We start from the raw sequence: 14356 nt of genomic DNA on the forward strand, positions 1-14356 counted from the left end.
AGGACTATGTGACCTTAGCTCAAGGAGAATACGGTGAGGACTTGGTGTCCTGAGCTGCGTGTTCAGGACTGGGTGTCCGGGACTGTTTGTCCTAAGGTTTAAATACCTAGCCGCTCCAACCAGATGTACAGTTGTCACAGCAACTGGAACTGGTCCAACACATCATTGCCTTCAACGAGTCACTGGTTTCATCTTCACTTCCTTTTACTTACTGATCACTCATTGTGAAGTCATTGCGTGCCTGTTCTATCTTTTGTCTTCACAACGTGAGTGTATGATCTGTTTGGCTTCATAGTATCTTCCTACCTGATCCAAATTACACTACAGTTATTTGTCACTGTGCTTTCACTCTGTTGATACTTGACCATGGCTTGCCTAGTGTAGTCTAACTTCCGCTGCATAGTAATAGGCATATCTCTACTGTTTGTCTTCATAACTTCCATGTTTTGAAGACTTTCATTAAAATCGCCTATTCACCCCCCCTCTAGTCGATATAACGCACTTTCAGTCTCCATCAACGTGGATGTATGATAGCACCACCTATCGGAACCACGCCAAAAATCTCTCTGTCTACATTGCGTTTGCTCCCTCCAAACTCCTCCCTTTACCTTCATGTTCAATGTTTTACATTCCGCTGCTATACTCTTAGACTTGCATGTGTAGGTTGTTTGCTTGACTTGTGCTAAGTTGCTAAACTCTGCCAAGACTTAAAATTGGGAAAAGGCTAGATTTTTATTTTGTCAAGTAGTCTAATCACCCCCCCTCTAGACATACTTTCGATCCTACAAGTGGTATCAGAGCTTTGATCTCCAATTGGCTTGATTTCCAAACCTTTGGGTGATCATGGCCTTGGTTTCACAACCTAGGAGAGTATGGTGTCTAGTGAGGGAAATTACCACTATAGAGGTCCTTACTTTGATGGTACTAATTTTGCTAGTTGGAAGCATAAGATGAAAATGCATATTCTTGGACATAACCCCGCCGTTTGGGCTATTGTGTGTATTGGCTTGCAAGGTGAATTCTTTGATGGGAGAGAACCAAATCGTGAAGCTACCGCGGAAGAGTTGAAGATGCTGCAATACAATGCCTAAACTTGTGATATCCTCTTCAACTGATTGTGCCCCGAAGAATTCAACAAAATCAGCCGTCTTGAGAATGCAAAGGAAATTTGGGACACTTTGATCGATATGCATGAAGGTACCGAATCCGTCATGGAATCCAAATTGTATGTGCTTCAAAGTCAACTTGACAAGTTCAAAATGAAGGATGGTGAAGGTGTCGCTGAAATGTACTCTAGGTTGCTCTTATCACAAATGAGATTGCCGGCTTAGGAAGCGAAGAGATGACCGATAGATTCATCATCAAGAAGATCCTAAGAGCCTTGGATGGAAATATGATATCGTGTGTACATTGATTCAAATGATGCCCAATTACAAAGATCTCAAGCCAACGGAAGTCATTGGAAGAATTGTTGCTCATGAGATGTCACTCAAGGATAAGGAAGAGCTTCACAACAAGTCAAGTGGTGCTTACAAAGCCTCATGTGATGCTCCCACATCATCAAGTGAGAAACAAACATTCAATGAAGAATTGAGCTTAATGGTGAAGAACTTCAACAAGTTCTACAAGAGTAGAAGCAAGGAAAGGAGTTCCAAGTCAAGGTCCTACAATGACAAAAGATCTTCGAGTCGTGAACGAAATTGCTATAATTCTAGAAGACCCGGACATTACTCCAATGAGTGTATGGCCCCCTACAAAAGAAGAGAAGATTCACCCAAAAGGAGAAGTAGACACTCCAAAAAAATACACATCCGTGACATTTTGGGCCGAACGAAAAAGAATTATGTCATACATATAACACTTCTATGATGATAATTGTGAAAAAACCCGGTATCATCATAGATGTGGTGGGCTCCTACTTCTATGACAAGAAATCATGAAAGAAAAACGGGCTTTTCGTCCTGGGCGGGCCGGAGACGCAGCTGCATGACATTCTTTGGGCCGTCCATGACGGAAAAAACCATGGTGGAAGCGAGGGCGAGGAAAATTTCAGGGAGTTCCCGGTTACGGTGGGAGGTCGGGGGCCAAGCGATGCGTGTTTCTCTCGTACACGTACGCGCGTGTGTGCGAGGCGTTGGTGTCAGGACCCCGATTCCAAGTCACATCGATCTAGTCGGTAACACCTCATATCACTTTGCGGCCTCACGCACGGTATTCCCACGGGTGTCGCCTTACCATGGCCCGAGACCGTATGCGCCTTTTTGGCTCACGTATATGATAGTGTCGCTAGCATCCATATCACAGAGAACCCGGGCCATGGTAAGGCGACACCCGTGGGAATACCGTGCGTGAGGCCGCAAAGTGATATGAGGTGTTACCGGCTAGATCGATGTGACTTGGAATTGGGGTCCTGACAGCGTTGGTATCAGAGCTTGACTGCGTGTAGGATTACCAAGCCAAACTGGTCGAAGTCGAGTCTAGAAATGCTTTAGCTATGTAAGGGAATTGATTGTGGAAGGGAACGTAAGGCTCTTTTTACTCCTTTACCTTATGCCCTCTGATCTGAGTCATTCTCTTCTCATTCTACGCGGGTTAAGAAACTAGGCCTTCTCATCTATCTATCAAGATGACGTCTTACTAATCCGTAGACTTATAGGATTGTTGGATTCAAGTCTCAGATCAGTTCCTTTTACCTCCATATGCTCATAGCTGGCCTCAGGACCTTGATATTGTAATGTTGAGTGGTCATGCCACTATTTTGCAGGATGTCTCAAATTTTTTGAGCATTTACAGCCGTTATGCTGTCGGAGTCATCCCAGGTTTCTAAGTAGTCTGATGCATTTGCAAACCCCTTCCTCCTGTTCCTGATGTCCATTTGGGCCAGATTAATCACACTAATCGGTGAGTTGAGGTGCTTTGTTGCCTCAACATATATGTTGGAGCTATTACTATGACCCTAGGTGTTTTAGGGAGTCACCTAGTGATCTAGCCATGTTTTGTATCCCCAGTGTGTGATTCTGGCCACCATTCTTGAAAGCATCCCGTGATGCCATTTAGTAGTAGGTATTCTATTCCTGGGTTCTTGAACCTGAGATTCACCCTACTTACCTCATGTTGATAGTGTTTGATAGTTCCTTTAGGATATTAGTAACCTTGCGACATCCCTCGAGGTCCGTGGTATTTCTTCCTTCCAAATACCATGAACCGTTAAGGCAGAAGTTCTTTGAACCAAAATATCACAATCAGAGTAATCTTGAGGAGTTCTCCATTCATAATTGTGATTCTGTCAGTTCTACCTTTCTGCATGGGTTATCCGGAAGAAACCTGTTGAACTTGATTCGACATACTAATCTATGCATCCACAACTCAGGAAGATATATGTCCCATTGAGTTGTCCATCTTCATTTGTTATTCCAACCATCGTCTATCAATTGATAGTTAGGAGTAATTGTGCATCCGTGTTATCGATGTTTATTATTCTCGTGGTACATTAAGCCATTCCATTTCAGAAAAATTAGGAGAAACAAACTCCAGTACCTCATCCATATCCAGGATTGGGTCAAAGTAGTTGTGTTCTGCAGATCAAATGCCAATCCAGCTTTTGCTCTATTCTACCCTAGAGTATTACCCCCTTTATGTCAGGATTGTCATGAGAATTGCACCCTCTCTCATGAATTCCTGACGCAGCGATACTTCTTACCATCATTTTTCATTCCTTGGTCCTGTGTTGTCGCAACCGGAATGCCGACAAGTGAACCATGATGTGTGAAATCAATACTCCTAGCAACTAGTTGCTAGGTAGCTAATGGACAATAATTTCTTTCTTAGCGTGTTGGTTATTGAATCATTATCCTAAGATTGATCATGCCACCTAGTCCATTTTTCCTGGTGCACTCTTCGATCAATGAGTTAGGATTGTGTCAGTCCCTCGCTCTCTTGATCATATCGTCTTGCTCTGAAAAGCAAGATTGTTCCCGAGCTTAGGAACATATCGGTGGTTCGTGATTTTCTGAATATTTCCTCGGAAGTATCACCAGGTTGCCCCCTGACTGTTATGTTGAGCTCGTGATCAAGTTGGTTTCTCGTAAACCACCCCTTCTCCAAGAATCTGTGTTGGATACCCTGAGCTAGTTGGTTAAGCTGAACAACAACTTGGAGAGTTGGAAGATGAAAGCTTGTCCGGCTCAGTTCATTCCAAAGGGATATCCTTGTGTGTGTGTGTTGAAGAAAGATGATATTTTCATCGATTGTTCCTCAAGATCGGTTGTTGAATCTATCATCTTGTCCAAACCTTGATTTTTGTGTGGGCTATCGTCAAGTCAAATGAGAACCAACGATGTTCATAATGTTGTCCTACTCGTGGTTGTTTCCCCGAGCATACACCGTTATATCTTTTGGGTCTGACCAATGCTATCACCTTGTTCACATAATTATGGCATTCCATCTTCATGGAAATCTGGATGACCTGTTGTTGAGCACATCGACGATATTTTCATCTTATCCATGATTCATGTTGAACATTAAGCTAGTGTTGGAAACTTTGAAAGCATTTCTTCATGCTAGCTCATGAAGCATATGTTTGGTATAAGAAGTGACTTCCTCTAATTCACGTGCATTTGATGAAAGTTGCCGTCGTGAATTCGAGAAAGCTTGTTTTTGCTTCCTTCGGAACCATCCCAAGTCAGTCATGCATATGTGCGAAGTATTCTATGGTCTGGAGACTTGCAACCTTCATTCTATATGAATCCCTTGCACACCAAGCCACTTATTGATTTGTTCAAGGAGAAGAAGTTTCTTCTTAAGAGCTAGACTTACGCAAGGACTTCGATATCCTCGATGATGGTTCCCCATCTGGACTCAGTAGTGTTTTATTATAAGACTACTATGTGGTCATGCTTGTCTGGGACAGCGTGTTCACAGGTTTGTAGCAAAACCGGCTCATGTTTTGGAGCTTACTACCATAGTCCATTTCCTGAGAATCTCGCAATGACATCTCGTCAATTTGTGTTGCAAACTTTCATTTTCTTTCTAGACTCGATGAGTCTGGAATATCCTAACACCAACCAGATCTGAATCTCAGGCAGATATGATGGTTGGAACGTACTCCAAGAACTACATTGTTGGTCCCTCTGTAACCAGTAATGTGGATGTCATGGCCAACACACCTAACCGGAAGGCATATTATTGTAGTATCCTGGTTGAAGAAGTTAGTCACCTCCCCATAAGGATCTCGCAGGATCTGCCTCCATAGTTATTCCTTATGGATTCTTGAGCTTCCGAAGTCCGACCTTTTACTTGATGTTCTAGATATCAAACCATATCTATGAATGGATTATCCTAGCACATCAAGGAGAACATTAGAAGCAGAGTGCTAATTGTCTCTCGGTCGATCATCCAGGTGAAATCTGAGAAAGTTTTATCTTCCTTTGCATCTGCATCATCCATCACCATTCATCATGGTGGTATGTTGTGTTGCCAGGATCCTTGACACAGATATCGGTAAAACCTTGATGAATATGGAGATGCTCAAGTTCTTGAGAACACGCGTAAGCACTAGGATTTATCGTTGGCATTAACTGGGATCCGTTCTTAGTTTCTTCAATTATGCCATAACCTTTCAAACAGTGGAATCTCTCTCTACTATTGGCTTTCTTCCCCAGTTACCAGAATCATTCCTAGCCTGCACCTCAATAGTTGTTGTTCAAGATCATCTTCAAAAGTGGACTTACCATGGGTCCCATCCATTTCCGATGATAAGAAAAAATCATCCATTGCGTTGTCTTCAACAAGATAGTCCACACCATCCATTCTAGTCCGGGTATGCCATCCCTTCGTACTCCGCCAAATGATTGTTGTGGTTTGCCTTAGGCTGGTATAAAGAGTTTCAATGATCTCTGAATCAAAAGTAATTATTTTTTCCATTTAAGGTAATAACTCTACGAGTCACCTTCCCCAAGGTACCCCGTTATTGAATCATGGCAATTATTTTCTCGCCACCTTGACACCATCCACCATCTCTCTAAGCGTGGAATTGTTGCCCACCAAATCAAACCTCGTTCTTTGTTCTTCCATCCCTCTCGATGTGTTTTGTGTCCCAACTCGAGATGTTTCAACATCTCATTCCACGAGTTGATCTTGAGTGCTCGATCTTCGAGGAGATCGTTTTGTATAGAGTTCCTTCTGTCACCATCGTGTTGGATGAAGATCTCGAAAGCAAGGACGTCAAGATCAATTGGAGCAATGAACCAACATCTTCGGGAAGGGTAATTGGATCGACAAGATCGTGTTAGCTAGTATCCCCTCTGTCTTCTTACCTCACGTCTTGAATCTCGGGACGAGATTCTTGTTTAGTGGGGGTGAGTTGTCACAGCCCTAGATTTGGTTGTAACCAGTTGCACAAGCATTCATGCATCATGTATATATTTATGAAAGTTGAATTGGGGAAAGTGGGAAGCCTCAGAAGTCTTTTACAAAAATGATCAACAATAAAAAAATTGTTGCAAATAAACCCAAGAAAATGTTCCTGTCAAGCTATAAAAATATTGGCAAGAGGTAAAACTCAAACCAATATTTTTGGAGTCTCAGAAATATTTATTTTGGGCCTTTGAATTAATTCAATAACTATTTGCATTGGATATATATTCTTAATATAATTAATATATGTCCAATAATTCTGGAACATTTTATGTGGTTTTGTATATATTAGTTCTAGCCACATAATTATTTTCAGGATTTTATAAAATGGTTTGGTGTTAAAACTAAAACCAAAACAAATTGCAGAAAGAAATTAAAAACAGAAACAGAGAGAGAGAGAGCTACCTGGACTTGCCTCTGCAGCCCACCTGGCGGCCCAAGTGGCCGGCCCAGCCCACCACCGCCTCCTTCCCTGTCGCCTTCCTCCTCGCGCCAGTAGGCAGAGGGCGTGTGCCCGCGGCGCGCCGGCACGCGCCAGCCACCTCCTGCCTGCTTGCTCGTTGCTGGAGACAGCCCCAAGCGCCACGCACTCCCCCTCGACCGCCCCGTACCCCTCTCACTCTCCCGTGCCCATTCCCCTCCTCTCCCTCCGTCTCTCGCGCGACGCCCGAGGACCACCGGCACCGCTGTTCGCCTTTGCCGCGGCCACCAGCATCCCCATGCCAAGCCAGCTAGGCCACGAGCTTCGCCCATCTGCCTCTTCCTCCTCGTCGAGCTGTGCAACGCCAGACGCCCCGAGCGCCTCCACGCCGTCGTCTTCAACCTCCCGACGCCGGAGATCTCCATCGCCGCCCCGCTTGCTCCGGCCTCTCCCCGAAGCCACTGACCAACCCTGCGGAACCGCTATGAGCTCCTACACCCCTTGCCCCTCTCCCCGTTGACGCGTTCGTCCTCTAGCCCCGATCCCCAACCGTGACCGAAGTATCTCGCCGCCGGCCATGGTGTAGCCGTGGCCACACCCGCGCAAGCTCGCAACTGAGCGTGCCACCGTGCTCAGCACGTTCCCAGGAGTCGACCGCGACCACCCGCGGCTCCTGCCGTTCCCTGCATCGCCTAACCCGCCGTTGGCCGAACTCCGGCCGCCGCAAAGCTCGACGTCGCCGTCGTTTTGGACCACCCCGAACCCAAACACGACTACCACTGTACGCGGACGAGTCTCCTCGTCACGTAGAGCCTCTCCACCACGCAAATGGTCGCCTGTGGGCGATTCCCGAGCCGCACCGCCGTCTCGGCCCTCGCCGGCGGCTAAACGCCGGTGGGTTGACCGCTTTGACCGGCAAGGTTGACCCTTGTTTGACCTCCCCGGTGTCCTGACATGTGGGCCCGGGCCCCTGTTTAATTAGTGCTAGGTAATTAGTGTTAATTAACTTAGTTAACTAGATGAGCCACTGACATGCGGGCCCAGCCCTAGATTAGTTAAGTTAATCACCTACTTAGCACTAACAGGCATTGTTGGTTAGATGTGACACTGACACGTGGGTCCCACAGGTCAGGTTTGACCTGGACCGGGCCTGTTGACCTGCTGACATCGGCATGACCTAATGCTGACGCAGTATTACTTTTCTGGATTTAATTTAATTCAGGAAATTCGAGGAAATGTTTAAAACTTTAAAAATTCATAGAAAATCAACAGTAGCTCAGAATGAAATAATTTATATATGAAAAATTATCAGAAAAATTCAAGGAATCTGTTTATGGCATTTTCATGCATGTTAGAACAACTTATGGCTGCTGTTTAGGCCAATTCATACAAATGGAATTTAAACTCTCACATATGGAGTTTGAATTTGAACCTAGGGTTCAAACCAACTCCATTTAACATGTTGCTAGTTGCATTAGCTCAAACACATTCATATTGCCATGTCATAGCATGCATCATATTGTTGCATATCGTCATGTGTTGATTGAGTTCTCTCTCAGTCACCGGTGTTTGTCCCCTCTCGGTAGACGCTGCTCCGACGCTGTGATCGTTGACACTGATGAAGACTCAATGTTATCTTCAGAAGTGCCAGGCAAGCACAACCCCCTTGTTCATTCCGATACAAGCCCACTCTCTCGCTCCTGCTCTCTTTTACTGCATTAGGACAACAACGATTCATCTGTTACTTGTTGCGGTAGTCGAACCCCTTATCCTCTGCATGACCTGTCATTGCCACAGTAAATAGATGAAACCCACTAGCATGAGTAGGAGTTGTTTGAGCCCTGATGTGCCTATTCATTCATGCTTGTTTGTCATGCCTGCTACTGCTTATAGTTGAGTCAGGTCTGATTCATCGGGGGTGAATCGGAACAGTGATGAACATGTCCTACTGTGTGTGAACACGTTTTGGTAAAGGTAGCAGTGAGAGGCCATGTAGGAGTACATGGTGGGTTGTCTCACTGCAGCCGTCCTCAGGAACCGAGTCCTGTGTCTGTGATCCATGAACAACTACTACCACTCATTGGGATCCTTAATTGACCCTCTCGGCTTCTTAATCACCCTAGTACTCTGTCCAGGAGTTGCAAGTAGTTTCTGGTGTTTGTAGGTTATGTGTTGGCGGCCGTGCGTAGCGCTGACCCTAGGGGTGGGCTATGTTGCGGTAGATACACCGTGGCACGGTGTACCAGGCGCCCGTTTGGTGACTCGGGAACCCTGTTCACATCGTTCGGGGCCGTATGTGGAAACCTCGGCCGGACTCCCTGCGGATGGAACCTGGATAGGCGATAAACCTGGACTAGAGACTAAAGTGTTTAGGTAGGCCGTGGCTGACACCCTCGCCAGGCTTCCGCTTGAAGGTTGCCGAGATACATGACGTGTATATGGTGGTAAGTGGTGGGAGCGTGTGTGAAGAAGTACACCCCTGCAGGGTTATCATTATCTATTCGAATAGCCGGATTCCTCGGATATGGAAACTTGGACCCCTTGCATAGTTCATAGACAAGTGAAAGTGGATACTCTAAAACTCGCAAGATAAGTGTGAGTGCTATGGATGGCCTTCTCGTAGGGAGACGGGAGCAGTTCCATAGTGGTGTATTGAATGGTGAATATGTGGACTCGTGTGCGCCACCTCAAAAGAGTTGCTTGCAGTCATAGTTCAGGTTAGCCACTGAGTCAAAGCTGGCTTGCTGCAGTTAAACTCCACCACCCCCCTTGTTGATACCGATGCATATGTAGCTAGTTCTGATGTAAGTCTTGCTGAGTACCTTTGTACTCACGTTTGCTTAATTTATGTTTTGCAGAGAGAGACTTCAGTCTCGCTAGTAGTTCCGCGTGGACTTTGACGTTAGCTTGATACCTCAGCTACGATCTTGTGCCCTCGGCAGGATCTGGTAGATAGTCAGGCTTCTCAGCCTTTTCCATTTGTAGATGTCTGTACTCAGACATGTTAAGCTTCCGCATGTGCTTTGATTTGTATGCTATGATTGTTGGGTCATGAGACCCATGTTTGTAATATCTCGCTCCTCGGAGCCTAATGAATAATACTTGAGTTGTAGAGTTATGTTGTCATGCCATGTTGTATCTACACATATCGAGCATATTGTGTGTATGATTGAAATGCTTGGTATGTGTGGGATCCGACAATCTAGTGGTTTATCCTTGGCAGCCTCTCTTATGGAGAAATGTAGTCTAGTGCTTCCATGAGCCATAGTAGTCCGCTACAGCCCGGTTCATCGGAGTCCTGCTAGCCCAGCACTACTGCTCAGGACACTTGACTGGCTGGCATGTCTTTCACTTTGTTCCTGTGTCTGTCCCTTCGGGGAAATGTCACGCGGTGACATCCGGAGTCCTGCCTAGCCTGCTACAGCCCGGGTTACCGGAGTCCTGTTAGCCCAGTGCTACAGCCCGGATTCACACGCTGCTGATCGACATGCTCGATATGATTCATGTATGCCTGTCCCCATAGGTTAGTGCCGCTTTGGGTTCATGACTAGCCATGTCGGCCCGGGATCTCTGTCATATGGATGCTAGCGACACTATCATATACGTGAGCCAAAAAGGCGCATACGGTCCCGGGCCATGGTAAGGCGACACCCGTGGGAATACCGTGCATGAGGCCGCAAAGTGATATGAGGTGTTACCGGCTAGATCGATGTGACTTGGAATTGGGGTCCTGACAGTTGGCTCTAACTGAACCCGAGCGATTGCACTGCAGGCTATGCGTTACTGAACCCGAGCGATCGATCGATGGCTGTTAACTAAACCCGATCGAGCGATTCCTTCGCTACTACTGCTAACTGAAGCCGATAGATGCTGCCTCTGGGATGAAAAGTGAGTGTTGCAGGGGGGGTTTGGATGAACAGTGAGCGGTGGCGTTGCCTCTGGATGAACAGGACCCCGTGGTGTGGTGGAGGGCTGGATGAACAGTAGACGGTGGAGGGGTGCCCGTGGAGGGGTGGTTGAAGAGGACCCCGTGGTGTGGAGGGCTCGATGAATAGTAGATGGTGGAGGGGTGCCCATGGAGGGGTGGTTGAACAGTAGTCGATGGAGTAGCGCACGGTGGAGGCTGGATGAACAGGAGCCCGTGGAGGCTGGAGGAGGTCGACGGTGGAGATGAACAGTATCCCATGGAGTCCCGTTTTGCGATACGCCACACTCCTCCCGATGAACAGGACCCCCGTTTCGACCGTAGGAGGTCCGTTTCGTCCGTTTTGCGGTACGCCACACCCCTCCCAATCAACAGGACCCCCGTTTCGACCGTAGGAGGTCCGTTTCGTCCGTTTTGCGGTACACCACCCCCGATCAACAAGACACCCGTTTCGACAGTAGGAGGTCCATTTCCTCCATTTTGCGGTATGCCACACCCCTCCCGATCAACAGGACCCCGTTCTGAACGTAGGAGGTCCATTTCCTCCATTTTGCGGTATGCCAGGCCTCGTTTCCATCGCCTATTCCTTCCATGCCCTCCCGATGAACACGATCACTCATTCCGTTCCAACCCAGCCGGTTGGCTCCCACGCGGTCCATTGCCTCCCGATGAACACGACGCATTCCGTTGCCTCCCCATGAACAGGACGCATTCCGTTGCCTCCCCATGAACACGACGACGACGATGTTTCTCCGTTTTGACCCAGCCATGTACACGAGCCCTGGCCGTACGTATCCGCGAGTAGGCGTTCGAGACCCCACCCGTATGTACACATACGTGGCCGTATTTTCTTTCTTGCACCCTGGCCGCTGTATGTACGTGTACATGCTACGTGCGCGCCTCTACTACGACACGTACGCACCTCTACTACGACACGTGCGCACCTCTACATCCACCAGTATATATGTACATACACGTTCACAACCAGAATGACAACTCTACGTACGCTTCGACCAGGTGGGTCCCGATTGTCAGGCACTTCCTTGCGTGAGAAGATGTAGCTGGTGGGTCCCAGCAGTCAGGGGGGCGAATCGTTTTATTTCGGACGCACTTCCTTGCATGTGAAGATGTAGCTCGTGGGTCCCAGCAGTCAGGGGGAGAATCATTTTTTCGCGAAATACGGTGGCCCGTCCGGTGGGTCCCCGCTGTCAGGTGGAGGAATAATTATTTTGCGCGTAATAAGGAGGCACTTCCTTGCAGCTGCCGTGGACCCAGCTGTCAGCCTCTCCACGTACAGTCCATGTCCGATGGAAGTCGTTCCTTGACCACATTGACCACACCGCGCCGAGAGCACCAGGGCTGTGGACGATGGCGAGGCCTAGGAAGGGGACAACGCGGAGCCGGGGAAGACGCGGCAGTGGATGCACACGCGGAGAGGAGTACGAGGGTTCACTGGTTCGGCTGCGCTGCTATCGCTGCAGAATAACAGGGGGTGTGGGTGAGTGGAGGGATGGCCTGGCCAGCGGTGGGAGTGGTAGGGGCGGTGAGGCCTCCACGGCAACACAGCCGACCACGGGAGGCAGGAGCAGGCGGTACAACCGGCGCTGCTTTGGGCGGCTGGAGCAAGAAGACCAGAGGTTGAAGAAGCATGAAGGCCGTTGGATGGACATCGTACGGTTACTGTAGCTAGAATCATTTATATTGACTAAGTTGACAAAGCCCTTGGTATGTCAACTTAGTAGGCCCACGGGTCAGCTTCCGAAACGGTGCGCCCCAGGTGTCAGGGGTAGGAATCATTTTTTGGGTGGGTGAAGCTAGAATATCCGAGATTGAAGAAGAAGCACGGCATCCGTTGGATGGACATCAAACGGCCACTGCTGCTAGAACCGTGTGTTGACTATAAGTTGACAAAGCCTTGCATACGCGTCAACTCTGTTTTTTTAGGGGACACGTCAACTTAGTAAGGCCAGAAGTGTGTGGGAGAGAACTTATAGCCCATTTGAGATTTGTAAGAATGTGTAGCCCATTTTTGAATTCTAATGGAATTTACTACAGCCCATTTATAGTTTGTTAAAAGTACAGCCCATTTCAACCAACCGTTCAAAACAGAATTCAATAAAATTTCCCACATTTTGATGGGATCCGAAATATTTTTATCCCGAAATTTCTAGTCAGATTAAATACAATTTCAATATAAATTTATATTAAGTAAAAATCCAATGAAACATTGCGCTCGCAACAATTAATGAAATTAAAATTTTCAATATCCAAAAATAATATTTTATAAAGTAATCATGTGTTTGGTGCATTTTTTTATAGTTACTGCCCAGTTTTTATAATTACATCCCATTTATTATTTCTTAAAGCCCATTTTCTTGTTAAGCCTAATGCATCCCTCCTAGGAAAGATTTGCAGCCCAGCGAGGCGGAGAATAACAACTTGACCTTGCCTGGGTATTCCTAAAAAAAGTATAGCTGGGCTAGCCATTTTTAGCTTGAAAAAAATTAATATCTGGGCTGGATATCTAGCCTGGGCTAGACGGGCCACAGCCCGCCCAGTTAATACCTGCAGCGATGTTTTTGTTGTTGTTCAGAGGAGAAAAATTAATATCTGGGCTAAACATCGAAAAACTCTGCAGTGCTCACACCTCAAAAACACAAATACTGCTCGAGCTGCTTGGTCCCATCTGTCGGCCGCTTCTTGTGCAATACTCTCATTTATTGACTACTCCACCCTTTCCGGTTTATAAGGCTCAATTCAAAAATCTCACCAACCAAGGTAGATGATGAGTGGTGGAATATTTTTTGTAGTTTACAAAAGCACCCAATTAATGCTCTTGTTTTCCTCAAAAAATTATGTTTACGAATGCATTAATTGCAATGCATGCATGCATAAAGTGCATGCATTGGTCAGTTTTCTCTTAATACTTGCATGCAATGATTTAATGCACCTTGAAGTCTGAACATGTGATGGGGAACAACCAAATTGAGCCTTATAAAATGGAAAAACTAAAATTTTGAGATAAGCCCTATAAACCGGAAAGGAGGGAGTGCTACAAAGGTTGACAATGGTGTGGGACCGTGATGTCAGGAAACCAGGAGGAAGCAAAATAAATTATAGTTATATATATATAATAAGTAGGCACTTGCGTACGTGAGGCTATGGACCTGGTGGGTCCCCATTGTCATCCTCTCCAAGTAAAGTCATCTCCTCGCTCGCGCGCGCTTTTCGCCCGAAACAGTCAGCGCCGCCCGCCCCGCTTCCCAGCGCAGGCGATTGCTCTGCCTTCAAACAACACAAGTGTCGTCCGTTCGTCCATCTACCGCCCACATTAATGATACGCGGTTGCCGAGGTGGCTACTCTGGCGCCACACGTCTGTCCCTCCGCCCGCCCACCATTGCTATATAAACTACTGCGCCGGCCATAGCAGCAGTCATCCGCATCCGTTCCCTTTCTCCTGTCCACACCACTACTGCCCATCATGGCTTCCTCGCGCTGCAGCGTTCTTCGGGAAGGGCGGACGACGGACCCCAAGGAGATGGCATCCATTGCTGCCGACCGGCTGGCCGGCAGGCAGTCGGAGGACGACGACGTC

Source organism: Triticum urartu, chromosome 4 (assembly GCF_003073215.2).
Source record: "Triticum urartu cultivar G1812 chromosome 4, Tu2.1, whole genome shotgun sequence".
Taxonomy (NCBI): Eukaryota; Viridiplantae; Streptophyta; class Magnoliopsida; order Poales; family Poaceae; genus Triticum; species Triticum urartu.